Below are 27,154 nucleotides of genomic sequence, written 5' to 3'. Positions count from 1 at the left end.
GCTGCTACTGCTAAGTCACTTCAGTTGTGTCTGACTCTGTGCGACCCCATAGATGGCAGCCCACAGGCTTACCCATCCCTGGATTCTCCAGGCAAGAACACTGGAGTGGGTTGCCATTTCCTTCTCTAATGTATGAAAGTGAAGTTGCTCAGTAGTGTCTGACTCTTAGCGACCCCATGGACCGAAGCCTACCAGGCTCCTCTGTCCATGGGATTTTCCAGGCAAGAGTACTGGAGTAGGGTGCCATTGCTTTCTCCAGAGATGGCCTTAGGTTTCAGCAGAAACCACTTGATAGCATGTTCCAGAACAGGAGAACCATCCCCAAGGCATCTTGTTATCATTGACTTCCCTGCGTCTCTGGCATAACAAGCCAGACCCCTCTCTTCCTGCTCCAGTTAAGTCCAGCTGCACTCCTGGCCTTGTCTGATTCCCCCATAACCTGCTATGACTGTGAGCCTTCAAGTCATCAACTGTCCCAGTGTCCAGTCCCAGAGGACTGTGTACAGTGTCAGCATGCCCCGACACTAGGCCACAACAGAGACTTACAAAGTGTAACACAGAGCCCCAATTCATTACACCCGCATCTTCCTAGGCATAACGCTGCACAGAGACATTAAACAGCCTTCAATACACATGGGAGCCCACGTTCCTCTCCACCCGGGGAAAATCTGCAAGATGCCAAGAGGTTTATTTTTCTAGGATTAACACAATGACAAGGAATCAGCCATATATATTGTTGAATAAGACGAGCCAAATATTTTTCTGTAATTTCTACAATAATATGAGGAAAGCTGAAAAAGAAAAAAAGCAGTCGCCGGTGTTAGGCTGGTCTTTACAGGCGCCAGTCTCCAAGAATAACAGCCATTCCTACGAATTACCAACAAGGCTGTTTGCAAGACAGTTGCTTGATACAAGAAATGGAACGTTTTAACAGGAGCATCCTGAAAAGAAGGGGCTTAGGGAGGACAGACTGACCCAAGAGGGAGGCCTCTGGGGAGGGTGGGAGTTGTCATCTGCCAACCCCTGAGACGTGCCCTCCCCACACCTCATCTCCGCCGGCAAGGTCATAGAAGATGCCACCTCAAATTCACACTGATTTCAGTACTGGCAGGAAGGAGAGCAGGGGCTCCAGCCACACACATCCTACAGCATTTTCAAACAACCTAGTAACTGGGTTTAACTCTGCCAACTTGAAACCTGATGGAGTGATGCTGGAGGGACAAAGAGGAAACCTAAATTAAAACAGAGGTGAAGATCAGAAAGGAAACTCAGTGAGAAGAGAAACCAAGGTGAAACTGGAAGTATCTGCTTCTTTGTTTCAATATATGTGTGGTTAGGGAAGTGCCCTACCCCTCCCCATACCACTCCAGGATGATAGCAAGGGGTTTTAGGGTGTCAACTCTCAACCTGGCAAGATGAGAAACCAGGGGAATGGAGTAAGTGAGGTCATCACGGGAAGGAAGAAAGAAATCACCCCAGGCTGGGAGTCTAGAGAGCAGAGGTCTGATCTCTCTTCCCCACTCTCTGCCTCTGTGGTCTTGGACTTGCTGCCCTGCCCCCACCACCGCCACTCCTCACCCCCCCCCAAGCTGGGTGTCCTCAGTTCCTGAGGCTGTCATTGAAATGAGGTGGGAGGGAGAGAATGAATGCAATGCAAAGGAAGGCTGGAAGTTGGTGTCCAGGGGCTAGGCCCTATTCTATGTGAGGTCATGGGGCATCGTGAAGAGAGCCCTGACTGGACCCAACCAGAGGGAGGAACCCTGCTCTGCCAGCTGCTTCCAAATCCGATCAGAAGTTACTATCTTCTGCTGGCCCAGGAAGATAGCTCCAGAGCTTGTAAGTTCCCAGCTTATGAAACAAGCAGATCCCAAGCTTCCAAGAAGCTGAGGTTGTGTCTACCCCAAACCCCCAAGAACAAGGAAATCATCCTGGGTGCCACCCTCCCCAGAAACTGTTGGCTGACACCTGCTTGGGTAAAGTGATGGGTGATCCGTCCATCCATCAGGGCTTCAGAGGACCAAGCCTGAGTCACATGTGGGTGCTTCCTGGAGTCAGACATCTGGAAAGCAAAAGGAAGAACTTTCTACCTGTCAGAGCCAACAAAGCAGATGGCTGCCTTCCCAGTTCCCTCACTGGTCCACCCAACTCTATTGTCACCTCATAACCTCCTTTCTCCCTAGGGCCTGATTTTAGCAAAAAGGGGTCTGAAATAAAGAAGAATCGTGCAGGGGGTTAGGGAGGGAGGAGCTGATGGCCCTGCACCAGAGCCGTGCCTAGACTAGCTGGGGAATTGAGGCAGAGATGACCAGAACAGGCTCAGACTCTGAGAGGGGCACCGACCCAAGGTCCAAAGGCCCTTCTGGCTTCCAGGGCTGAGCCAGGGAGAGAGGAGAAAGGGCCAGCAAGGCAGGCTCCCAGGAAGAAGCCAGCAGGAAGCCCAGAGCAGGCTCCAGCCACCCACTCCTCCCAAGTTGCGGGAACACAGGTGAGATGTGGCACAGAAAAGACAGCAAACACTCCAGGGATAGGACACAGGGTCCTGGTCTTCCTTGGATCTCCTGCACCCTCTGTTTTCTCCACCATCCCCCTCCCTGCAACCCCTCTCACATTCTGCTCTTCATGCCCCATGTCTGTCTGCCTGAGAACCTCATTCACTTTGTCCTTCCTCCAGGGTCCAGCCAGGAGGTTGGGAAGAGCCCTAGAACTCACTGGGCTGTGCCTGAACTTTTTTCTGGACTTTGTTCTGGTCACAGAACGCCTCGTGAGTGCGGGACATGGTGAGTGGGACACTGCCAGCCCTCGGGGAGCCCCTGGTTTGTGGGTTGATGGGAGTCAGGGAGGGGAGTGTGGAGTGCTATCTGCCCCATGCCCGACCAGCAGAAGACCTTTTCCACTGCAGAGCCAGCGATTTGAGGGAACCATGAACAAACACCAAATGCTTTACCACTGGAATAAAACTGCAAATGTCCCTGGAACCCACTTTATCCAGAATTTCCAGGGGAGTTTGGGGCAAGTGAGTCACCAAGGACACAATGGCTGCTTCCGAGTGCCAGGCCAGCTGAGCTCGGTGGATATTCAAACAGAGTTTGGGGAAAAGACGGTCCAAAACACCCGGGCTGCGCCGGCCCCGAAGCCAGGAGGGTTGCCTCCATCCTTTCCAGCCCCGCCAGCTGCAGGCGGCTCTGGGGCCCCACGCTCCTCTCCGAGGCTGGCTGAGGACAGGAGGAAACCCAGAAAACAGAGAGGGCAATAAATCTCAGCCTGCCGTGACAGCACTCTGGCTGGCCCAGCATTCTTTCCCTCTGTGAGGGAAAAAAAGAGCCGTAACGAATAACAATCCCCACAATCGGAAGATTATCAGGCAAATTTGGTGCTACTTCCCACTCTCATTCCCGCCGATGAGATGCAGGCTTTTCAACAAGGCCTCCAGCCACTGCCTGAGGAAGCCCCCATCTCCTTCGTGAAAAGAACGCAGGACTCAGGCCGGGGCGGGAGCGGCAGAAGTCGTCCTATTCTGTTCCCCACATGCCTCTCCCTCTGGAAAGAAAACCCATATGGGAGAAGGTGCCTGGATTTCTAAGGACAGTTTCCCCTTAACAATCCAAGAAATTGTTCCAGAAAGTAAGAATGACCACAACTAAGTTAACATTAAATATCAATCATGTGCCACAACTTAATCCCGACAGCAACCCCTCCAGGAAGAATACCCATTTAACAGATGAGAACACTGAGGCTCTGAGAGACTGACTGCCCAGTCCCAGGCAGTAGCCACAGTGAGATTCACACATGTAAATCTCCATCTAAAAGCCACTCTCTTGCCACTTCCCTGCCCCTCATTCTTCTTGATCTAAAAAATTAAATTAAATTTAAAAATAAAATTAAAATTAAAAATAAATTCTGGCCCCTAACAGGAGTGAGCTCCCGAAGTGCAGAGGCTATAGATATAGCCCTGATGTCTAGGAAACACAGAGAAATAGCATCTGTACAGCCTGGGTATACCCAGAAGTGGAGCTAATCTAACCCAGTGGCTAGTCTAAAGGTGAGAATCATGATGATATAATAATAATAGTATATTATTGTTACTATGAAGTCTTGCTTGGTGCAGCAACAATGCTGGGATCCTATGAAAGTGAAAGTGGCTCAGTCGTGTCTGACTCTTTGTGACCCCATGGACTGTGTAGAATTCTCTAGACCAGAATACTGGAGTGGGTAGCTATTCCCTTCTCCAGGGGATCTCCCCAACCCAGGGATCAAACCCACGTCTCCTGCATTACAGGCAGATCCTTTACCAGCTGAGTACAAGGGGGTATTCCCATATAGAGGGATTTCAAAACCTGATATTGAGGTTCCAACTCACACTGAGGGGAAGGCAGGTTGCTTCATGTTAGTGCTGATTTCTGTGTATTGTCACCCTGCTTATTTAACTTATAGGCAGAGTACATCATGTGAAATGCTGGGCTGGATGAAGCACAAGCTGGAATCAAGATTTCCGGGAGAAATATCAATAAGCTCAGATATACAGATGACACCATTCTTATGGCAGAAAGCAAAGAGGAACTAAAGAGCCTCTTGATGAAAGTTTCAAGCCAGCTTGAAACTCAACATTCAAAACAATGAAGATCATGACATCCGGTCCCATCCTTCATGGCAAATAGATGGGGAAACAGTGGAACCAGTGACAGACTTTATTTTCTTGGGCTCCAAAATCACTGCAGATGGTGACTGCAGCCATGAAATTAAAGGACACTTGTTCCTTGGAAGAAAAGTTATGACGAACCTAGACAGCATATTAAAAAGCAGAGACATTACTTTGTCAACAAAGGTCCGTCTAGTCAAGGCTATGGTTTTTCCAGTAATCAGGCATGGATGTGAGAGTTGGACTATAAAGAAAGCTGAGCACTGAAGAATTGATGCTTTTGAGCTGTGGTGTTGGAAAAGACTCTTGAGAGTCCCTTGGACTGCAAGGAGATCAAACCAGTCGATCCTAAAGGGAATCAGTCATGAATATTCATTGGAAAGACTGATGCTGAAGTTGAAGCTCCAATAGTTTGGCCACCTATGAGAAGAACTGACTCATTAGAAAAGACACTGATGCTGGGAAAGATTGAGGGCAGGAGGAGAAGAGGATGACAGAGGATGAGATGGTTGGATGGCATCACTGACTCAATGGACATGAGTTTGAGTAAGCTCCAGGAGTTGGTGATGAACAGGGAAGCCTGGCGTGCTGCGGTCCAAGGAGTCTCAAAGGGTCAGACACACACAACTGAACGACTGAATGAACTCCCTGGTGAGATGCGCTAAACAGGTAGAGCACTCTCAGACCCCACCCTGCCAGACCCACATCACAGATCCACACCAGGCCCTCACCCCTTAGTCCTCGCCAGAGCCCCCCTCCTCCAAGTTCCTCCAGCTGTCCCCTTGGGAATCAAACAGCCCCCCAGAGCCAGGGCAGGTGACCATGAAAGCTGCAGGCTTCCTACCTGGGGGCAGGTGGTAGGCTTGGAAGCACCCAATGCTAAGTGCACACACTGCAGGCCTCCCTCTGACAAGGCCCAAAGTTCAGAGTCAGAGTCACAGACAGGGATCTGCATCCTTATTGTGCTACTCTGAGCCTCAGTTTCTTTTCCTGTAAGTTGGGAGCAACAGTGGGTCCCATCACTAGAACCACTGTGAACATTTGAACATAAAAGACCTCAAAACTCTCAACATGGGATCTGGGCCACAGCTGGTGCTCATTGAATTCTACCTATTGACATGTGCATGCGTGCATGCGTGTGTGCTCAGTCGCTCAGTTGTGTCCGACTCTTTGCCACCCCATGAACTGTAGTTTACCAGGCTCCTCTGTCCATGGGATTCTCCAGGCAAGAATACTGGAGTGGATTGTCATTTCCTCCTCCAGGGGATTTTCCTGACCCAAAGATTGAACTGAAGTCTCCTGTGTCTTCTATATTGGCAGGCAGATTCTTTACCACTGAGCCACCTAAAAGTGAAGTGAAGTCACTCAGTCGTGTCCGAGTCTTTGCGATCCCATGAACTGTAGCCTGTCAGGCTCCTCTGTCCATGGGATTTTCCAGGCAAGAATACTGGAGTGCGTTGCCATTTCCTTCTCCAGGGGATCTTCCCAACCCAGGAATCGAACCCAGGTCTCCTGCATTGCAGGCAGACTCCTTAGTGGCTGAGCCACAAGGGAAGTCACTGAGACACCTAGGAAGCACCCTATTGATATCTATTGATATGAGGATGATTAAATGCAAAGATTCAGCTATCCAGAAGGTCAAGGGCTGTCTGCTCCAGACCACACCATTTTCTGTCCATGTGTCCCCAGCCATCCTGAAACCCCCTCCCAGCCTCAGCCTGGCTCTCGGGTCCCCAACACGTGCAGCTCCACTCAGAAAGAAGCCACTCATTCAGGCTGCCTCTGATGTGAGCAAAGCCTGGGACAAGGGAAAGCCTGTGAACCCCCATACCCCCTATTCTGGCTCCAGTTTTGTCCCACAGCACGAAGGCCTTCATGATGCCTCAGGCCTAGGACTACCCACACTGGGACTGGGGATCCCTCTCCCAAGGTTCCAAGCAGGCCTCAGAGTCATCTGGTTGAAGAATTCCAGAGTCCCTGGGACCAGCAGCAGGGAGGAGGGAGGCAAGTTCCTGGGACCAGGCTCCCATTAGGAGCATCACTTTGAGTCCTTGTCCCCCGGGGAAGGGCAAGGCCAGAGGAAGACCAAAGCAGGGACACAGGGCACATGGCCAAGATGGTTGCACTCACGTGTGTGTCCAGTACATTCACAAGGCACCATGTGCGCCCCAGGCATAGAGAGATGAATAAGACCCAGGGCCTGCCTGCTGGGCGCCCAGTCTAGAAAGGGCTTCCCCATACCTGGCGTCAGGTGAGCCCTGGGGGAGAGGTCGAAGCTGGGGGGCAACTACAGAAGTGGCAAATCCGGCAGCAGAGGATGAAGGGGATTCCCAGGGAGGAGAGGCCAGGGCAGGCCAAGAGGTGGAAGTGGGCAGTAGGCGTGGTGCTGGGAAAGGGGCTGCATGGGCCATGGGGACCACTATAGCTTGGGGTGCGGATGAGGAAGAGATGAGGCCCAGAAAGCAGAGAGGGGTGATCCAGGGTTATCCTGAAAGGCTCAAAGAGCATAGATAGGTGTGTGTACGCACATGTATATGTTAGTCACTCAGTTGTGTCCGACTCTTTGCAACCCCATAGACTATAGCCCACCAGGCTCCTCTGTCCATAGGATTTTCCAGGCAAGAATACTGGAGTGGGTTGCCATGCCCTCCTCCAAGAGATCCATACCCAGTCATTGAACCCCAGTATCCTGCATTGCTGGTGGATTCTTTACCATGTGAGTTACAGGGAAGCCCCAAGGAGCTTAACCAGATTTTAAATCCCAGCCCCCACTAGGCCACCACTGCTGTGTGACCTCATCTACTGCCCTCCTCATCCCCCCAAGCCTCAGCACCCTCGTCTGTAAGGTGGCAAGGCCTGAGAATTCAGGACTCTGATGCTGGCTTTGGGCTGGCTGCTGTATCACCCACAGTCTCCCCTTGCAAGCCTCTAAGAGAACCAACGAGAACACATTCCCAGATGGATCTCTAGCTACCCCAGGTCCACAAAGGAACAAATGTGTAAAGCAGTCCAGCTCTTTCCTTCCTATAACAGATCGCTCTGGCCTCCCTAGACCCACAGCCCTTTACCTGACCAAAACCTCCACTTCCTGCTCTGGTCCAAGCTCCTCCAGGAAGCTTTCTCAGCCTACTTTACCCACCCCTCCTGCCACTGTACCTACCCCCTCTCGCCCCCCAATGCTCAGAGCCTGACTCACTTCAGTCCTAGGCCACAGAGACAGTAACTGGTCTGCCCCTTCCCAGTACAGAGCCTTGTCCCTACTCTGCATGGCTGGCGCAAAACAAGGACATGAGCAAATGAACACACGCTCAAGAGAGGCACAACATTCATGGAGCGCCCCACCTGCTGTCCTCCGGCTCTGAGCCATGGGCCCACCAGCTTCTAGATGCGGCACTTCCAGAGGCTGGACACAGCAGTTAACAGCCAAACCATTCTAACTTCTCCATGTCTTATTGTCCCTGAATTGGCCCCAGCACTGTGTGTGGACCATCTGCTTCATGGAGGCCTGAGGCCAACCAACAGCAGAGCAGGGAAGTGCTGGTCCAACCTCATCACTTTGAAGCCAGAGGAGCAGAGGCCCTGGGGGGTGAGGGCCTCACCCAGTTTACCTCCGGTACTCACTGGAGTAAATGTCCCCTTGGCTCTCCTGCCCCCACGGCTCAGTCTTGCCCCTCTCTGCTCAGTGCCAGTGGCACGAAGATCATCCATGGTAGCTGCAGCCACCATGCACCTGCAGTTCTAGACAATCCCCAGCCCCTACCAGCTGCGACTTAGGCTCATTGAGCTGGATGGAGCGAAGCCTTCCAGGGTTGTTCATTGCAACCCAGCTGGCCCCAAAGCCCGCCAGAGCCAACACCTGTCCCCTCCTGGGCTCAGTCCTGTGTTATCAAGAAATTAGCCCCATCCATGAGCACCCCCTCAATACATTAGCTCCTACTTCCCTTAGGGATTGACCCTGTGAAACAGCAGAAACAATTCCTCTAAAACTTAGGGAAATATTAGAACTACAGATTTAGAAATCCAAGAATGTGGAGGCAGAAGTCACATGACTTTTTAGGCCTCCCTTCCTGTGCTGATGATTCTCTCAACTGCGTGGAGGGACATCAGAACTAGGGTATAAGAGGGTAGGTAACATAAGGACCTGGGCTCCCCAAGTCAATCAGTGCTAAAGAATCCACCTGTCAGGCAGAAGTCACAGGTTTGATTCCTGTTTTGGGAAGATCCCCTGGAGAACAGGACACTCCAGTGTTCTTGCCTGGGAAATCCCATGGACACAGGAGCCTGGTGGGCTACTGTCTGTGGGGCTGCAAAGAGTTAAACACTACTTAGCGACCCTGCTTATTTAACTTATATGCAGAGTACATCATGAGAAACGCTGGGCTGGAAAAAGCACAAGTGGGAATCAAGATTGCCGGGGGAAATCTCAATAACCTCAGATATGCAGATGACACCACCCTTATGGCAGAAAGTGAAGAGGAACTAAAAAGCCTCTTGATGAAAGTGAAAGAAGAGAGTGAAAACGTTGGCTTAAAGCTTAACATTCAGAAAACTAAGATCATGGCCTCTGGTCCCATCACTTCATGGCAAATAGATGGGGAGACAGTGGAAACAGTGAAGACTATTTTGGGGGGCTCCAAAATCACTGCAGATGGTGACTGCAGCCATGAAATTAAAAGATGCTTACTCCTTGGAAGGAAAGTGATGACCAACCTAGATAGCATATTTAAAAGCAGAGACATTACTTTGCCAACAAAGGTCCGTCTGGTCAAGGCTATGGTTTTTCCAGTGGTCATGTATGGATGTGAGAGTTGGACTGTAAAGAAAGCTGAGCACCAAAAAATTGATGCTTTTGAACCATGGTGTTGGAGAAGACTCTTGAGAGTTCCTTGGACTGCAAGGAGATCCAACCAGTCCATCCCGAAGGAGATAAGTCCTGGGTGTTCATTGGAAGGACTGATGCTGAAGCTGAAGCTCCAATACTTTGGCCACCTCATGCGAAGAGTTGACTCGTTGGAAAAGACCCTGATACTGGGAGGGGTTGGGGGCAGGAAGAGAAGGGGACGACAGAGGATGAGATGGCTGGATGGCATCACTGACTTGATGGAGATGAGTTTGAGTAAACTCCGGGAGTTTGTGATGGACAGGGAGGCCTGGCATGCTGCGATTCATGGGGTCACAAATAGTCGGACACGACTGAGCGACTGAACTGACTGACTGATTAGCAACTAAACAACAGCAACAACAAACATGCAGACCACACTCTTCCTCGAATCAATCAGCCCCAGGCCTCCATACTTTTCCAAAACACCACCCTCTTCTCAGCTTACACCTACCTCCAAAGTCTCCCAGCCCTGTCACACACAGCTCCTCAAACACACACCGCTGCACTCAGAGCAGTCTCCTCACTACTCAATCCCTGGCCTGAAAGTGTTAGTCACTCGGTCATGTCTGACTCTTTGTGACCCCATGGACGATAGCCCACTAGGCTCCTCTGTCCATGGAATTCTCCAGGGGAGAATACTGGAGTGGTTAGCCATGCCCTTCTCCAGGGGGTCTTCATGACCCAGGGAACCCAGGTATCCTGAATTGCAGGCAGATTCTTTACTGTCTGAGTCACCAAGGGAGCCCTTCAAAATTCAATATAATCCCTGAGCCTCCCAGAGAAGCAGTACCTTAGGTCTTGAAAGGAATCAAGGAGGGAAAAGGAAGACAACCCAAGAAGACAGACCAACCTGATCACAGGCAAGGAGATGCTCAGGAAACAGCATGACCTGTCTAGTGTAACAGGGTGTGGGAAAGCAGCAAAGAGGAAATGAAAATAATAACTTGAGGTCAGGCTACCAGAGTCCCCAATACCAGGCTGAGAATAACCCACTCCAACTTTTGCAAAGCACAGGTTTGGTTAGAATTCAAGATATACTCAGAGGGTAGGAGTGCACTGACATCACCCTCTAGAGTCCTGAGTCATGACTGTGGTCCAAGGACCAAGGCCTGTATGACAAACATATACTCAGCTTGCAGACCTCAGCTCAAGGGTCACCTGCTCTTTGAAGTTTTATTGACTACCTAGATCCTTCCTTGACCCACTCAATACTTCCTTGATCCTACTCTTCCTTGTAGAATCTGTTAGAGCACCTGTGACACTTCACCATGCTTGATAGTTGGTATTTCTACCTCCTCCCACACTTTGTCATATGAAAAGACCGTGTCTTATTTACCTTTGTATCTCTACAGCCCAGCAAAATGACTGCCATGGCATGCTTGCTCAAAGAATGAATGGATGGATGGATGGATGGATGGATGGATGGATGGATGATAGAGCATGATCTGAATAGGCTTTTATGGAATAGACCTTTATTTCTCAACCAACATAGACTCCACAAACATATCCTAAAATTACCACTTGCCAAAACTCTAACTACATAAAAGCATTTGACCCAATTATCTTGGTTTTCCCAGGTCCCCCCCTCTCTCTCTATCTGCCTATCTAGCCCATTGGTGACCAAAACCCTTGGCAGGCTCCTCACAAGAGCTGAGCTGGGGCGTCAGGCCCAGCCTCCCAAAGACATCATGGGAGAGGAAGAGCCACGACTGGATCCTGGCACCAGAACATCCCTTTAGTAATTACATGGTTCCAGACAGACATAAATAGACAGATTAGCCTTTCTGCATTTTTCTCATAAAAATAACAACAGTTCCTAAGCACACTGGCATGAGTGTGGACATTAAGCATTGCAACCTGCTGTTCTTGGCAGTCGAGGGCTGGCCTTCCTTGCCGTTTCCCCCACCACCTCCTCCTCCTCCTTGGGGCTCTTGGAGGGCTCCTCACGCCTGGCTCTGTCCACCCCAATTGCCCCAGAGCAGGTTGGCAGCCAAGCCCTGAGACTGGCTAAGGACTTTTATGAGCATCATGTCCATGGTTTGCTGTTCTCTTGGCTGGATCTTTATCTGCTTTTAGTCATTATGTAACTAGAAATCCTGTACACACGGTAAAATGATTATACACTCCATTCTGTACTAGAGGAACTCGGGAGAATGTTCCATCTGTTTCTGCCCTGACCTAGAAGAGTGGTCTCCAGGGTGAACTCCCTTGCTTCACACACACAAATATGTGATCTCTCTCCCTCTCCCTCCCCTACCCCCTCTCATCACCTCCCCACCTCCACTCCCTCCTCTCCTTCTCTGTCTCCATCTGCCTCTTTCTGTCTCCCTCCTTTCCTTGTTCTCACACCCCCTCATCATGTTTTACTTTCCCAAGAGATGCAGGTTTGATCCCTGGGTTGGGAAGATCTCCTGGCAAAGGGCATGGCAACCCACTCCAGTATTCTTGCCTGGAGAATCCCATGGACAGAGGAGCCTGGCGGGCTACAATCCCTGGGGTCGCAAAGAGTCAGACATGACTGAAGTGACTTAGCTCACACACACGGTACCTATGCTGATGTGGGATCATGACTATGACCCAAAGACCATGGCACTTACACCTCTGACTTCTCTCCGTCTCCCTCTTTCTTCTACACCTGACTTTGCCTCCCTCGGGCTCAGGGCTCCAGAATCAGAGACAGGACACTGAAGCCTGAAGTATTAACTACTGGACCTTTCTCTTAGGCACATGAATTCCCCACATGGAAAGTAGTCCCAGCCTCATCCTCCTGCAGACCCCAATCTAGCCAGGCCTCTGGCCATAGGCCAAGCACCTGGAACCGGCTATCAGATGCCCAAGGCTCCTTCTGGAAGACAAAAGATGACCTGAACTGCTTGCTGGCCATAGAGGATTTCATTTTCCTTTCCATGTGATGCTATTACTCTTTGTGGTCTCCTCCAGAAAAATCCAGAGCAAGGTATTGGAGTTTGATCAGGCTGCATTCTGTACACATCCAAGCAATGATGAAAGACATATATCACAAGGGCCTTGTCAATAAATGAGAAGAAAGGGAGATTTGAAGTCAGAGGCCTTAGGGTCAAGTCCCAGCTCTACCACTCACCAGTTGTGAGATTTGGGCAAGACTCAAAAACACAATTTGCAATATAATATTTTGATCATTGCCAAATGCTGGTGAAAAATAGTATCTCAGTATGATTTGTGTTACTCTTGTTTGTAGTGATATGAAGAACTTTTCAAAATTTTTTGGCCATGTGTATTTCTTCTTCTATCTGTTTGTAATCTTTGCCCTTTGTTTTATTGAGTCACCGGATTGAGCCACAGGAATTTTAACCTGCAACTTCAGAGGGTCCATAAACCTGCAAAAATTGAATATAAATGTTGTGTGAGTAACTGTGCCTTCATTTCTCAGAATGTGTTCATTGCTTTCATCAAATGTTCAAAGGGTCTGTAAACTTCAAAAGTTAACAACCTGTGGATGACATTGCCACCAAGAACCTTCCAGGAGTTGACAACTATTCTCATGGATCCATAAATGAATCAAAGTTTAGGCTCTGAGCATCAGTAAGCACTCATCTGTGCCCTACACCACCTCTACAGGGTCAGAGGGACTCTACAGCAGTAGACCCCAACCGTTTTGGTACCAGGGCTCACTTCAGTGGAAAACAATTTTTGCATGAACCAGGGTGGCAGGGAGCGGGGGATGGTTTGGGGATGCTTCAAGCACATTATATTTATTGTGTACTTTATTTCTATTATTATTATATCAATTCCACCTCAGATCATCAGGCATTACATCCCAGAGGCTGGGGACCCCTGCTCTAAGGGATTGGCTTTGCAAAAACGTGATTGAGCTACCCATGTTCCACCAGCAGTTGAGGTGGGATGCTCCTGGGTGGGAGATTGGTGCCCTAAGTTATATCCCTAAGTGAATGAGGCATGCGGACTCAGTTTGTCTGTCTCTTTGCGACCCCATGGACTGTAGTCCACCAGGCTCCTCTGTCCATGGAATTTTCCAGGCAAGAATACTGGAGCGGGTAGCCATTCTCTTCTCCAGGTAATCTTCCCCACCCCGGGAACCAACCCACATCTCCTGAGTCTGCTGCATTAGCAGGCAGATTCTTTACCATAGTGCCACCTAGGAAGCCCCATTCACTCAAAAAACTCCCATAGGTCTGGAAATGAGAGAGACAATACCTTTTCATTTGTGATGCCCAAATTTAGGACTTTGTTGACTAGATCTGAAAATCTCTTCCAATTACACAGATCAAGTAAAGCTCTCATTGGTCACCCACCTCTCCTCCCCTAGGGATTCCATGACTACTAGACAATGGGATTTTGATTATCTTGCTGTGAGCTTCATTAACCACAAGAGCATTCTTTCTCAAGGTTAAATACTGACCATTGGCATGTGCCACTCTGGAATTCCATCATCCCCAATGAAATAAAGAAAACCTTTGCAATGGCAGTCTCTGCCTCCATCAACCCTTGCCTGCAGAGAATAGTCATCACGAAACCTTTCAAGGTTACTTGGTGGTTCCATCCCCAGGGTATTTCTCAATGACTTTGTAAAAAGAGTGGCGTCTGGGTGATCCCTCCTATAAGGGGACATGTGACTAGGTTTGCATATGATAAATCCATTCCAATATTCCAGTCTCTTTAAGCTTTCCAATTTCTTTGTACCAAGGAAGTTCTGACATTTCAGTTTCATTTAGCACAGGCCACCGAGTCCAGGTTTAAGTCAAAGAGAAAGCAAATTTTTGGCGTCACTGAGAGAGACTCAAGCTAGCATATTAAATCAAGAATCTCTGGTTAGTACATACATCTTGATAAATTTGGCCCAAACCAATATTACGTAGCATCCTCCCTCGTCTGTCACCTTGTAATTCTTCTGGTATGTATGCTTTCTCCTTGCGGGTCATACTTCATTCTCATCCCTCTTAAGCATGTTAGGATCTGCCTTAGTCTTGGATCTGGAGGTGATGGGAGAAATGAGGAGTGGTGGAAATATTTCTTAAGGAGATTTAGCACCACATGGTCTTCAATCAAGTAGAAAGAAGTCCCCTTAGTCTGTGATGTAAAAGGCTGCCTCTAATGGCAAAGTAGACCCAGAGAGATTGGGGGAGTGGGTCAAGCTCCTCTGATTCAGCCAATCTACCCAAATGTCCATATCCCAGCTCTCACATCTCACTCTTTCTTGAACAATGTCCTCACGGCCCCATAAGAAACGTGGTGCAGTTGTGCATTATCTTGTGCTAGTACCTATAACCGTACAATCAAACTTTATGATACATTAAGCTACAAGACAGTTGAAAAGCAGTACTTTAGGGCATTACAAAAGCACTCTGATTCTCCCGCCATGAGTTGCTCCAAGAAGTTAAAACCCTGAGATTTTTCATTATTTTTCTTTCCAGTACAATCAGAAACAGCAAACCCACTCCACATCTCAGCAACCTTCACACTCTGTGTTTCCACCATAGCATTCTGTAACAGCAGCCATTTAATCTGCCAAAGCTTTGCCCTCCATAAGTACTTTAATTTCAGGCAGCTTCAGATGATTTAATAAACCACTTGTCAGCATAAAGCCCTACATTATCAGTATTCTACTTTCTATTCACAAGAAAGTCATCACTAGCTCCAAACCTAACCTGAACAGATAACCAACCATTCTTTCCATCTTCAGAGGTCTGTTTTCTATAAGCTCTTGTGATGTCAGTGCTGAATCAGACAGGACCCAATCAGGAAAACAGAAATCCCTCTAGGTATGTAAAGTAGGATGCAAATTCATACAAAAATATAGATGTTTATAAAAACTGTTAGAATGACTGAAAGAAGTAAGATCAAGAAAGACCACCATTAGCTATTAGACATACCACTAGCTTTCAGGGAGTCTGAAAGTTGTAGGAATCAGGAAACCACAAAAGAGATCTGGACAGGGAAATGCCTAAAAAACTCTCCCTTCTACCTAGGTTCAACAGTGAAAGATGAATAAACTTTCCATTCTTGGTTATGATTTTTCTACTAAAAAATTGAAATACAATTAGGAATCTGGGCAAAGATACTGAGCTGTTTTTATATTATATACTTAAAAGGACAGAATTACATACTTAGAAAAGCAAAGACAAAAATGAATTGACATGTTTATCTCAGGCTACTTTGGGTCTCAGGAAGAGGAAGAGCTTGGCTTTCTAAAATTTTAAAAGTGGTGTTCTCTGTCACATACTCGTTTGACTTTGGTTTGTGTTTTAATAGTTTTCACTTGGACCCTCAGCTGGCTTGTCCATGGTTTGGGGATTTCCAGGAGCTTCTTCAGCCTTTCTTCTTTCAAGGTCTTCACCTTCTTAAAGAAAAGCTTTTATCTTTGACAATCACTTTCCAATAATCCCTGAAAAAAGGTCTTTCATCTCTCTTCCTAAACCCCAAATTGGGTCCATACTCCAGAATGTTTCTCTTCTCTTGTGTAGAAATCGCTCTGCACAAGAATTCACATAAACTAGCAATGAATTCCCCAAAATATCCTCAGGCATTGCCACCTGCAGTCAGGGTTCTCCAGAAAAGCAGAACCAACAAGAAATGTGTATACGTAGAGAGAGATTTATTTTAAGGAATTGGCTCACACAACTGTGGAGGCTTGGCAAGTCTAAAATCTACAGGGTAGGCCAACAACTGGAGACCCAGGGAACAGTTAGAGTTTGTGGCCAAAGACCGTCTGAAAGAAGAATTCCTTCTTGCTTCAGGGAGGTCAGTCTTTTTCTATTAAGGCCTTCAAATGATTGCATGAGGCCCACCCACATCCTGGAAGGACTCTGCTTTCCTCAAAGTCTTCTGATTTACATGTTAATCTCATCCAAATGTACCTTCGCAGAAATATCAAAAATAGTGTTTGACTAAACATTCGAGAACCATGATCTGGCCAAGTTGACACATAAAATTAACCATCATGACACCTCCTGGAGGAAGCCTTTCTAGGTGCCAACACACTGAACTGCCTCAAAATGTATCCTTCCTCCCTTGCCCTTGTAGCATCCCCAGGCCTGCTGGGTGCTAGGGTATTTTACAAACATGTCACGTCTCACCAACTTTGAGCCTCCAAGTGCCTCAAAGAGAAAAGTACTTCTGTTTCATCTTCGCAGCCTACTGCCCAGCCCCAGATGAGCAGAGATCACTCAGTAAGTGTTTGTGAAATGAAAGAGCAAATGATCATTGCAAGAATTGGGAGCGTACAGCCCAGGGACTGATCCTCACTTCTCTCTGCACAGGGTCTTGCTCTCTCAAAACATCATTTCAACAGACATTTGAATGTACAAAGCTGAGTTTTACGGCAGACCCAGTGTGATTTCTTCACAAGGAGACAAGACATACATGAGACCAGTTTAAAAAGCATCAGCCTCACTTAATACCAAGTTCATACCACAATTATTGCCTTGAAAAAACTTCTAAGGGTCTTCTTGCTGATTGTCACTCAATGAGTCACTATGAAGAGACAGGTATATTGACTAAAAGCACCTTGTAAGTTAGAGTCTAGGCACTGTGGTTGGAGTCCTTTCACTTTTGCTGCGGTCCAGGTTCTGAGGATCGAAGCTGACTTCTTCCTGCAAAGTGCACGCATTCAGGTTAGTCTTCCAAACCACACTCCTGCATTCAGAAGGGGCTGGTGCAAAGAGGCATTCGCCACAGGGCTCCCACAGTTCCCAGCCCTGCCAAGTCACTGACCAGCCTCCCCAGACACTGGTCATGGTGCCAGCAAGTCCCACTGCGAGCCGGGTCTCCTCATGTCCTGATTCTCAGACAGACTCAGCAAGGGGAGCGTGATCATGACACATGCAGCCATGTGGCCATCAGCCAGGGACATCCAGAGCCCAGCCTGCTCTTTGGGGGGCTGAAGACAGACCTGGCATTCACAGAAGGGAGACGCTGAATTTCCCCAGCAGAGTCCAGACCTCTTTGCTGGGAGGCTTGAAACCTCCAGGTCCCAAAGTTACTTGAGCAGTATTGGATGTAGGATGAAGGAGCCACGCGTCTAGGAAGGAGAAAAGGAAAGGGAGCTGGTGAGGAAACAGCCTGAGCGGGAAGGGACATCCCCCCACCCTCCAGATTCATCTCATATGATGGAAGGAACTAGCACTGTCCCTCCCTGGGGCAGGGAAGCAGTGCAGATCTGGGCTCAGGTCCTGTGGTCAACTGGGAGACTTTCGACCAGGACTCTGGATCTCACAGTCTGTGTCGTAGTAGACAGAGACGGCCCTCCAGCGATTAAATGGTGCCTGGTCTCAGCTTCCAGGATCCCAGAGAAGCAGTTCTCTAATTCTTATCAGAGGACTGCGTGTTCTGTCTCAGTCACCATCCTCACCCACCCCAAGAGCACAAACTAAGCCCAGGAGCAGGCACCCAGGTCTCAACATAAATTGCTCTTGAATTGACCAACCAAGAAAATGTTTCCAAAGAGAAAAACATGTTTTTTTCATTGACTGGTGGGCTAACAACCTGATGAAATGCCAGGGTACTGAACCTTAAACTATCTGAAACAGGCCAGGTTCTTTCCTCAATCATGTTCGGCCAGTGGGTTTTCTCTAGACCAGAGAACAGGGTCTAGTCCTTCCTCTACCCAACCCTCCTAGCTGAGAACAGGACCAGACACCAGCTGGGGGCTTTGTGAAGGATGGAAGGAAGGATCAGTTCAGTTCAGTTCAGTCACTCAGTCGTGTCCAACTCTTTGCAACCCCATGGACTGCAGCACACTAGGCCTCCCTGTCCATCACCAACTCCCAGAGTTTACTCAAACTCATGTCCATTGAGTCAGTGATACCATCCAACCAACTCATCCTCTGTCATCCCCTTCTCCTCCCACCTTCAATCTTTCCCAGCATCAGGGTCTTTTCAAATGAGTCAGCTCTTTGCATCAGGTGGCCAAAGTATTGGAGTTTCAGCTTCAGCATCAGTCCCTCCAGTGAATATTCAGGACTGATTTCCTTTAGGATGGACTGGTTGGATCTCCTTGCAGTCCAAGGGACAGAATGAGCAGACATAGACAGATGGATGGAAAGGAGGCCCGGTCTCTGCAGACCTTGCCTCGGCCCAGACTGGAGTTTTCTTTCCCATCTCCATTGCCCAGCTTTTTTTGCAGGGAAATATATTGGTGAGCTCACACTCATACTTCCCCGGTGAGCTGCAGCTCACTCCTTCACCATTAATCTCTGGGAGGTTGGCTCCCCATGTGGCTCCATTTCCAGTTTTATCTGAAACAAAAATAGACTCTTGCAAACATTCCAGCCTTTGGGTCATCAGTTCACAGGCTTCGTCCAGCCCTGGCTGGGGTTCCTCTCTCTGAGCTCACTCAGAGCACCAGGGCTGCCCGGGCACGGATGGCTGGTTGACACTATAGCTCGCCTCCACACGGCATGTTCTTCCTCCAGGCCTTTTGGATGGTCCGTGGATCTGAAGCTATTCAGAGACAATGATACCAACTGTCTGGATACTGTGGCCAGGATGCAGGCCCCAGGGGCCAATGATGTCCCTCATAAGGTATGACTCAGTCATCATTCAGAAGAGCTGCCACTCTCTCTGGGGGTGATTGAGGCCCATTATTTGTACAGGTCTCTCTGCATTTAACTCATTCTAGACTTTAGCTGTTTATTTATATATGTTGCCCTATGATTGGAAGCTTCTGGAGTGTAGGAGCCAGATTCAATTCTGCTCTGGGACCTGACCAGAAAATATAACCAATATCCCTCCTATACAATTCTTATTCAAAGCGACCTCAAGATGAGAGAAATATTTCTTGAAGAATTGACCAAAAATATGTACTAGTGCTTGAGGTTCTATGCGACTCATGCTGGATTAGGCCAGGTAAGCAAGAGCTATTGCTCCAGGAGGCTTCTCTTGGCACCATCATCTTTCTCATTAACTCACATCAAATTTCCCTGAGTTGAACAATTCCCATTATGTCCTCTCCTTGCGTTCAGAACTGAGATAAGAAAGAATCATGTGAAACACTTCTGATTTATTTATGGATGGAAAGTTGCCTAATATTTAACAGACTGTCCCATTTTTGCATAAGGTTTTTCTCAAAGCATCTTATAGATACTGTAACATATATAACATCACAAAATGCATGTAGATAAAAAACACTAAAGAGCTTCTTGCTATATTATATATGCTGCTACTGGTAAGATTTTCCTGTTTATCTTGGCCACAAAGATGGCAGACTAAATGCCCACCCACCACTAGAAAATACAAGGAGTGCATTTTGAGTAATCTTACCTCTGACTTTATTTTTATAATCCTATTTTCCCTTTACTAAATCCCTATCTTTTTATTCTTTCTAAGACTTTTTTCGATATGGACCATTTTTAAAGTCTGTTGAATTTGTTACAATGTTGTTCCTGTTTTATGCTTTGGTTTTTAGGCTGCAAGGCACTTGAAATCTTAGCTACATAACCAGGGATCGAACCCACACCTCCTTCATTAGAAGGCAAAGTCTCAACCACTGGACCACCAGGGAAGTTCCCCTATCTTTTCATTTAATCCTGCTTTTTATAAACTGTCTTAAATTATTTTGAGTTTCCCAGGTGGCTCAGTGGCAAAGAATTCACCTGCCAATGCAGGAGACACAGGGGATGTGGGTTCGATCCCTGGATCGAGAAGATCCCCCAGAACAGGAAATGGCAACCCACTGCAATATTCCTGCCTGGGAAATCTCATGGACAGAGGAGCCTGGAGGTGCTGTAATCCAGGGGGTCACGAAGAGACAGACATGACTGAGTCCATGCACTGCCAAGTAAATCCTCTTAGAATAAATGGAGGGATAAATTAATTAAACCGTAAATTCACCTATTCCATAGCTTTATCAACTAAGGTAGGTAAGGTTTTGCTACAATAATAAATAATCCCAAAATATCAGTGGCTTACCACCACAAAGATCTATGTATGTGCGTGTGTATTTATTCTTCACAATCCCCTCATTTATTCTCACACAGCTCACTGGGAGCTGTGCTCCAAGCCATCATCATTCAAAGTTGCAACCTGACAAAAGTTCCTCTTTGACATATGTTTCTGTGATGACTACAGCAGGAGAAAGACGAGAAATTGCATATTGCGTCTTACCAATGTCTCACATCACTTCTGCTCATATTTCATTTGCAAAACTAAGTCACAGAGTCCTACTTCCTAATTACAAATTACAAAAAAGCAGGGACAGACAAAACTACTCTTGGCCTAAAAGGTGAAAAACCAGGATATTTGTGAATTATGCTGATGACAAATGTAGTAGCAATGTGCTGTCCGGAATGAGACAAATTTGAGAGTGAAAGAAGGAACTAAAATTAATCAAAGTTATATAGTTTAAAAATATTTATGTATTAAATAATGAATTGATTTTATTGCATTGATGGACTGTATAACCATTTACTCAAAAAATTAATTTCAAAAATAAAATGCTTTCTAAAACTATAATTTATATAGCTGCATACATCAAACTTTTAAAACCTTCTTTATGTTGATAATCAGAACATTAAAATATAAAGTAAGCAAAATAATTTATTCTTGGTTAATATCCACACAGTTTCTTAGACAGATCACCCTTTAATACTGTACCACTGAATTTTTATAAAGAATGTAATTTTTTTAACAATCTTAATATTTCAGGTTTTTCTCATAAAATTGTCTACAGTTTTCTTCAGCATTGCACATTTTGATTAATATATTTGGAATTATTGACTCTTTCAATCGACCCTTCTTTGTAGACCACAATTTTCTAACTGAGACAACATCCTGCCTCCTAGCAGTGAGGTATCTGGTAAGCTTGGAGAAAGTTTGGCTAAACGGAGGATATTGTCAATTTCAATTATTTTTCATATAGAAAAGAGTAAATATTTCACTTCAAATAATTTCACAGATGTTTTCCTTTTGCCTCAGAGTAGTTTTCCTTGACAAAACATGTCAAGTAAGTTGTCTCTATTTATGACTCTTTTGAATGGTTCTCCAGTTTTAAATGCGGCAAAATTATAGGCCTGCTCAATTTCACTCCATTGCAAACCAGAGTAGGAATTCACTTCACTATTAGATGAGCACCATCATAAGATTCCTCCATAAATCGAGATACCCCAGACACTCTTAAAGAATTTGAATATTAAATGTTGCACATCATTTAAGTTCTTGTTTCATTTTTTCAACTCCTCCTTCACTTTCATAGAGATAAATCTCCCTTACTTTGATAAAGTGTGCAGGCTTTGTTCTCAATCACTGCAATTCACTAAATATTGAAAACCTGATGCTTGAGGCAAAACTTCCCTTAATTTTAATTAAATATTTCTAACTGGTTTTGAACAAAAAGAACAAGAACTTAGAGGGTTTATTTATATAAAATCTGAACAACGTTTGAGGACTCAAGTTGATTCACGAAGGAGTTCTTTAAAAGTTCAAAGCTTCCCCAAATCTGATTAATGATGGGCAGCCAAAGGAAAAAGTCTGTACCGCCATGCCGAAATAGTATTTTGGACTCAAAATGGGTTTGCCACAAAATTTTTGTAGTTCCATTTTTCTGAACACATACAAAATGATTTCATTTTTTACAACAGCTTGTAATTCAATTGATAGAACAATATGGTTCTTAATTTTGTGTACACCCAACCAACTCCAAGAACATTCCTAGTCTATAAATGTCTTAATTTAGTAAGAATAGCATTTGTTCTACAGCACTGTGTTTCGCCAAAATTTGTATTTTTATTATCCCTGCAAAAAAAAAAACCTTCAATGTTCAACTTCTTGACAAATTCAATTATATTCGTTTCAGCTAGCTCCTCTTTGACAGAATTAACTTCCAAAAGCCTTACTTTGATTCCACAAATTGGGTGAAAAGTTGAACCAGTGATAAAATTAACTTGGTGGAGATTCTATTTGAAGCATCTGATGTTACTGATACAATGCTGGCTTCATACAACTCTTAGAGGAGTTATTCTTCTGCTAGTACTGCCAACATGTCCACTACTATCACTTCACTTTCCATCCGTGCACAGGAAAACTTGGAGGTGAAACTGAGTAAAATTAACTCAGTAGAACAGCAATTTGGCCCAAATGAGACATGAAATGATATGTAAACACACCTTTTGTAGTTCCTAATCCTAATTATCTTTGAGCACAGACCTGATAACCCATGGTATCAACAAGCACTTTTTGCAAGTTGTACATTAAGCACTCACTTTCTTAAAAGAAAAAAAAAATAGTACTTAATTTTATATTAAGGATATATTTGGGGGTTTTGAACTCATTGTTAGAGAAAGCATCTTACCCTCCTGCCAAATTTTTAAGCACCAAACAATAAGTGGTGGTTTAGTCACTAAGTCGTGTCCAACTCTTGCAAACCCATGGATTTGCCAGGCTCCTCTGTCCATGGGATTCTCCAGGCAAGAATACTGGAGTGGGTAGCCATTTCCTTCTCCAGAGGATCTTCCCGACCTAGGAATCGAACCTGGCTCTCCTGCATTGCAGGCATATTCTTTACAGACTGAGCTATGAAGGAAGACCTACCAAACAATAGAGTAAAGAGTTAATCATTGACACTGAAAATAAATGACAAAATCATTCTAGAAAGAACATTCAGATTTCTTATTCACTCTACAGCAGAACTTGGCCTCAATTTTCTACATGTTTCACATACACCTAATGTATGATTTTCCCCAATTTTCAGTGATCTGGCTCATTTGTGACATAGCAGTCTTAGTGTACTTGACACATCATAACTGGCTGGTATGCCAGGTGAACTTCCCCCATCAGTGCCCCAGACCAGGACTCCAATCGTGTTTAGTTATATCAGGATGCAAGAGTATCCTGCATGCTGCCCTAAAAGGCAGGTGTTACTTCTGTTCTGTCTGGAAAGCAAGCTGGATAAATAGAAGTTTACAATAGCAAGGGACCTACTTTTTACATGAAATCACACGTTATTAACACCTCTAATACTAATGCAATAAACTAAAGATGCAACCACTAAAATAGTACCGCAAAGTATACAGCTAAAAATTCAGTAGGAAATCAAAATGAGTATACTAAAATATATTCTAAATATATCTATATGTATACTAAAATATATTCAATTAACCCGAAAGAAAGAAAGAAAGGAAGAAAAGTGGAACTTAAAACAGATGTGACAAACGGCAAAATGACATACCTAAATCCGACTATATCAGTAATTAGAATGAATACCAATGTATTAAACATTACAGTTAAAAGATCGAGTGCATTTTTTTAAAATTTATTTTTAACTGAGGGAACATTGCTTTACAATGGTGTGTTGATTTCTTCCATACAACAATGCAAATCATCCATACTTACACATATATCAACCTCCCTCTTGAGGCTCCTGCCCCTCCCCACTCCCAGAGTGGATTTTTTTTTAAGTAAGTCTCAATTATATGTTATCTATAGGAGATACACTTGAAACAGTTTCTTTGTAAATAGTTGAAATGAGAAGAAAAGAAAAGGAAGAACTATGCAAACATATTATGAGGACCTCTAAAAGAGTCGCATATCCAAAAATCACAGGGCTATAACACAGGAGACACACAGGGTACTTGCTCCCACCGCGGATGAACTAGGTGAAGGGCCCAGTTTCTCACCCCACTCACCTCCCTCAGCACTTCATCCTCCACAGGTACACCAAAGTCAGGCGTTGCCACCATTCCCTCTCTCCCTGGATCTTTGAGAACGTAGTACAGAGACACCACTCCCCCTGAAAATGCCACTAACTGGTTGTCCTCCTGGACCACAGCATTCCAGGATATCTTGGGAAGCCAATGGAGGGGTCCATATTGGTGTGAGATCCACCTAGAAGAGTAGGTACATAATTGAGATGGTTTGGTTTGGTTTGATTTTATTTTTTTACTCAAGAAATATATCAGGAGTATCTGTTTTTCCAACTGAAGATACTTTCTTATTTTGTAAATGACTGCAGCCTTTGTAGTATGAGTATGAGCCATACTTCAGTTAATTGGCCCCTTAATAATGGACACTAAGAGGTTTTCCAGTTCTCCATTAATCTTTAATTAATGACTATTCCAGCAGTCTAATACAACTTTCTGCACTGGAACAGTATCCTCTTTAAAAGCAGGTTAGCTGGATCAAAGGATATGGGCATTTTAGGTTCTGATATTTGTCAAACTGCCTTACAGACAGGTTGTACTAATTTGTACTCTTCTGAACTAAATATTCCCCAAAGCCTTGACTAACACTGTTACATTTTTTCACACGATCTGTTTACCTTCATACTAGGCAAGACATGCTATCTCAGTAATTAATTCATTAGGAGGGTTGAGCATCTTATATATTCTGGCCACTTTATTTCTTCTTTTTGTAAATTTCCTATTCAATCTATCTGTCCATTTGTTTAGGTTGGTTGTTTTCTTTTCTTTCTTTTCTTTTTTTGCTTTTTAAGAGTCTTATATATACTGAGCTTATTCACCCTACTGGAAATGTTGCAAATATCTTTCTCAGTTTGTCATCTGGCTTTAAATCTTAATCTGATTTTCACAAGGCAGATGTTTTTGTTAAATGTTAGATGTTAAATAAAACTTACATAGTAGGAACCTATGGGGTGTTTTGATTACAAGATTAAATATTTAGATTAAACCTGATCCATATATTCCTAAATAACCCACAGAGAACGCAACCTTCCTCCAGGAGCAATGATCTAAGCTCTGGGAACAATACGACATCGATTAAATATCTTTTGATGACACTGTGTTTCTTGCTTGTGTACTTATCCCTTCTCAGTCTCATCTCCTTAACTCCCAAAACTCTCACGGAGGCACAAGGGAAGCCATCTGCACGGTCATTCCTTTGCAAGGCTCCCGCTTTTGAAAGGTGATGTACCTTCCAAAGTTTAGTCCAAGCGTTGGAACCTAACCTCTGTCTTTGTGCATTTGTTTGAATAATCCTTAGGAACCAACAAGCACTTCGCGTTATGTTTGGCCTGTGTTGGATGGCAATCCCCTTGAAGTGCCTCTCTGGTCACCAGTGGAGTTGCTCTGTCCCCTTCCTAAAAGGGAGAAAAGATAAGATGACAGAGAGTCAGATCAGCAAGGGGGAAACCCATGGCAGGACTCCACAGCTCAAGGTCTTGCCCCCGCCTCCTCTTCAGGACTGGGGTTGAAATGAAGGTTGTCATCTGTGAACAGGCCCAGCCTTTAGTCGACAAAGCCCAGTCATTGCCAAACCTCAATGGCCTCCAAGTGCACTGTGGCAAGAGTCCACTCAGAAAGATGACTTCACCAGCTCAGAGTAGAGCCAAGAACCGAAATACTTTGTCTTCTGCTGTTTATTTTTAAATCATGATTATGTGTTCCCTCTTCTTTCAGGGACATCAAACATGTAGGAACATTGTGCAGGGACTTCTGGGGGGCCTGGCCACTGGCAAGAGCATAGAGGAGATGTCAAGCAGGTGCAGGGAACAGCATATCCATGGCAGATGTTCAGAGGGCTGACCGCACTTGGCTAGACTTGTGGTGCACTAAGTGTGTCTGGTCCCAAGGCTGTGGTCATCTGGGAACAGTCATGGGGCACATGGCTCTCCTTCCCTAAGAATACTACTCCCCTCGCTGCATCCTCCAGAGGAAGCTGCTTATCTGCAAGATCAAGAGGTGAAGCTGACGTCTTCCTTGACCTCAGGCTCCTCCAAAGCAGTATTTCTTCACTCTGTGCAAACCCCAGCTCTTTGCAGGCTCATACCTGCAGGCAATCTCCCCACTACCAACTCCCTCTCACTGATCATTTGTCAAAGACTCCAGTGTCAGATGAACAATTATCTCCACCAACCCAAGTCCCTAGATGACCTCAGCATCCACACCCAGCACCCAGCTTTAACTCCCTTGACCTTCCAATCAACAGTGACCTTTATCTCAACTTCACCTTCACCATCACTCTTACCGTTACCCACTAGACCTTGTCTTCATCCTCTGAAACTTGAATCCAGTCACCCTGGTTTCCAACTATAATCTTGAATTCTTCCAGCTCACTCATTTTCATGCACTATTGCAATATAAATGTGTTCCTCCAAATCATATAGGTACCTTCTGCCCTCATTTCTTTGTCTTTCTCCCTCTCTCCCCTCCCTCCCTCTATGCGTCACCTCCTTAATCGACCTGAAATGTCATGGTTTAACACCAAAATCCCTCTCTCATCAATACCCTCAGATCAAACCCTTGTCCCTTTGATGTTTCACCCACCCAACAAAACTGCAGCCCTGGATCATTTGGACCAATGCATTCCCTGTGCCTAAATCTAGGCAGCTAATTCCTATGGATGAAATTAGCTCAACCATAGGTTTGGAGTCATTTATGTGTATCTCGCTACCAACTAACACGACACTGCTCTCATATCTCCAGAGGACTGGTTCAAATCTTTACTCTCCAAACTCTGACTCTGCTTCTGCACTCTCACCTCTCACTCCAGGGAGACAAGCTTCCCGCTCCTTCACAGAAGAGAGAGCTGCCAGTGGATGGGGTTTTTGCCAGATGCTAGCCATCAAACCTACCAACTATCCCATCTGCCTCCTTTCCTCTTCCCTCTCACTTAAATGAAATATGTTCTTCTTTTGCTCAAAGCTAAGCCTTCCACTAGTTCTTCCTCTGATCTGCTTCATTCTTAGAAGT

Source organism: Odocoileus virginianus, chromosome 2, assembly GCF_023699985.2.
Source record: "Odocoileus virginianus isolate 20LAN1187 ecotype Illinois chromosome 2, Ovbor_1.2, whole genome shotgun sequence".
Classification (NCBI taxonomy): domain Eukaryota; kingdom Metazoa; phylum Chordata; class Mammalia; order Artiodactyla; family Cervidae; genus Odocoileus; species Odocoileus virginianus.
Note: the sequence above shows the minus strand (reverse complement) of the source record.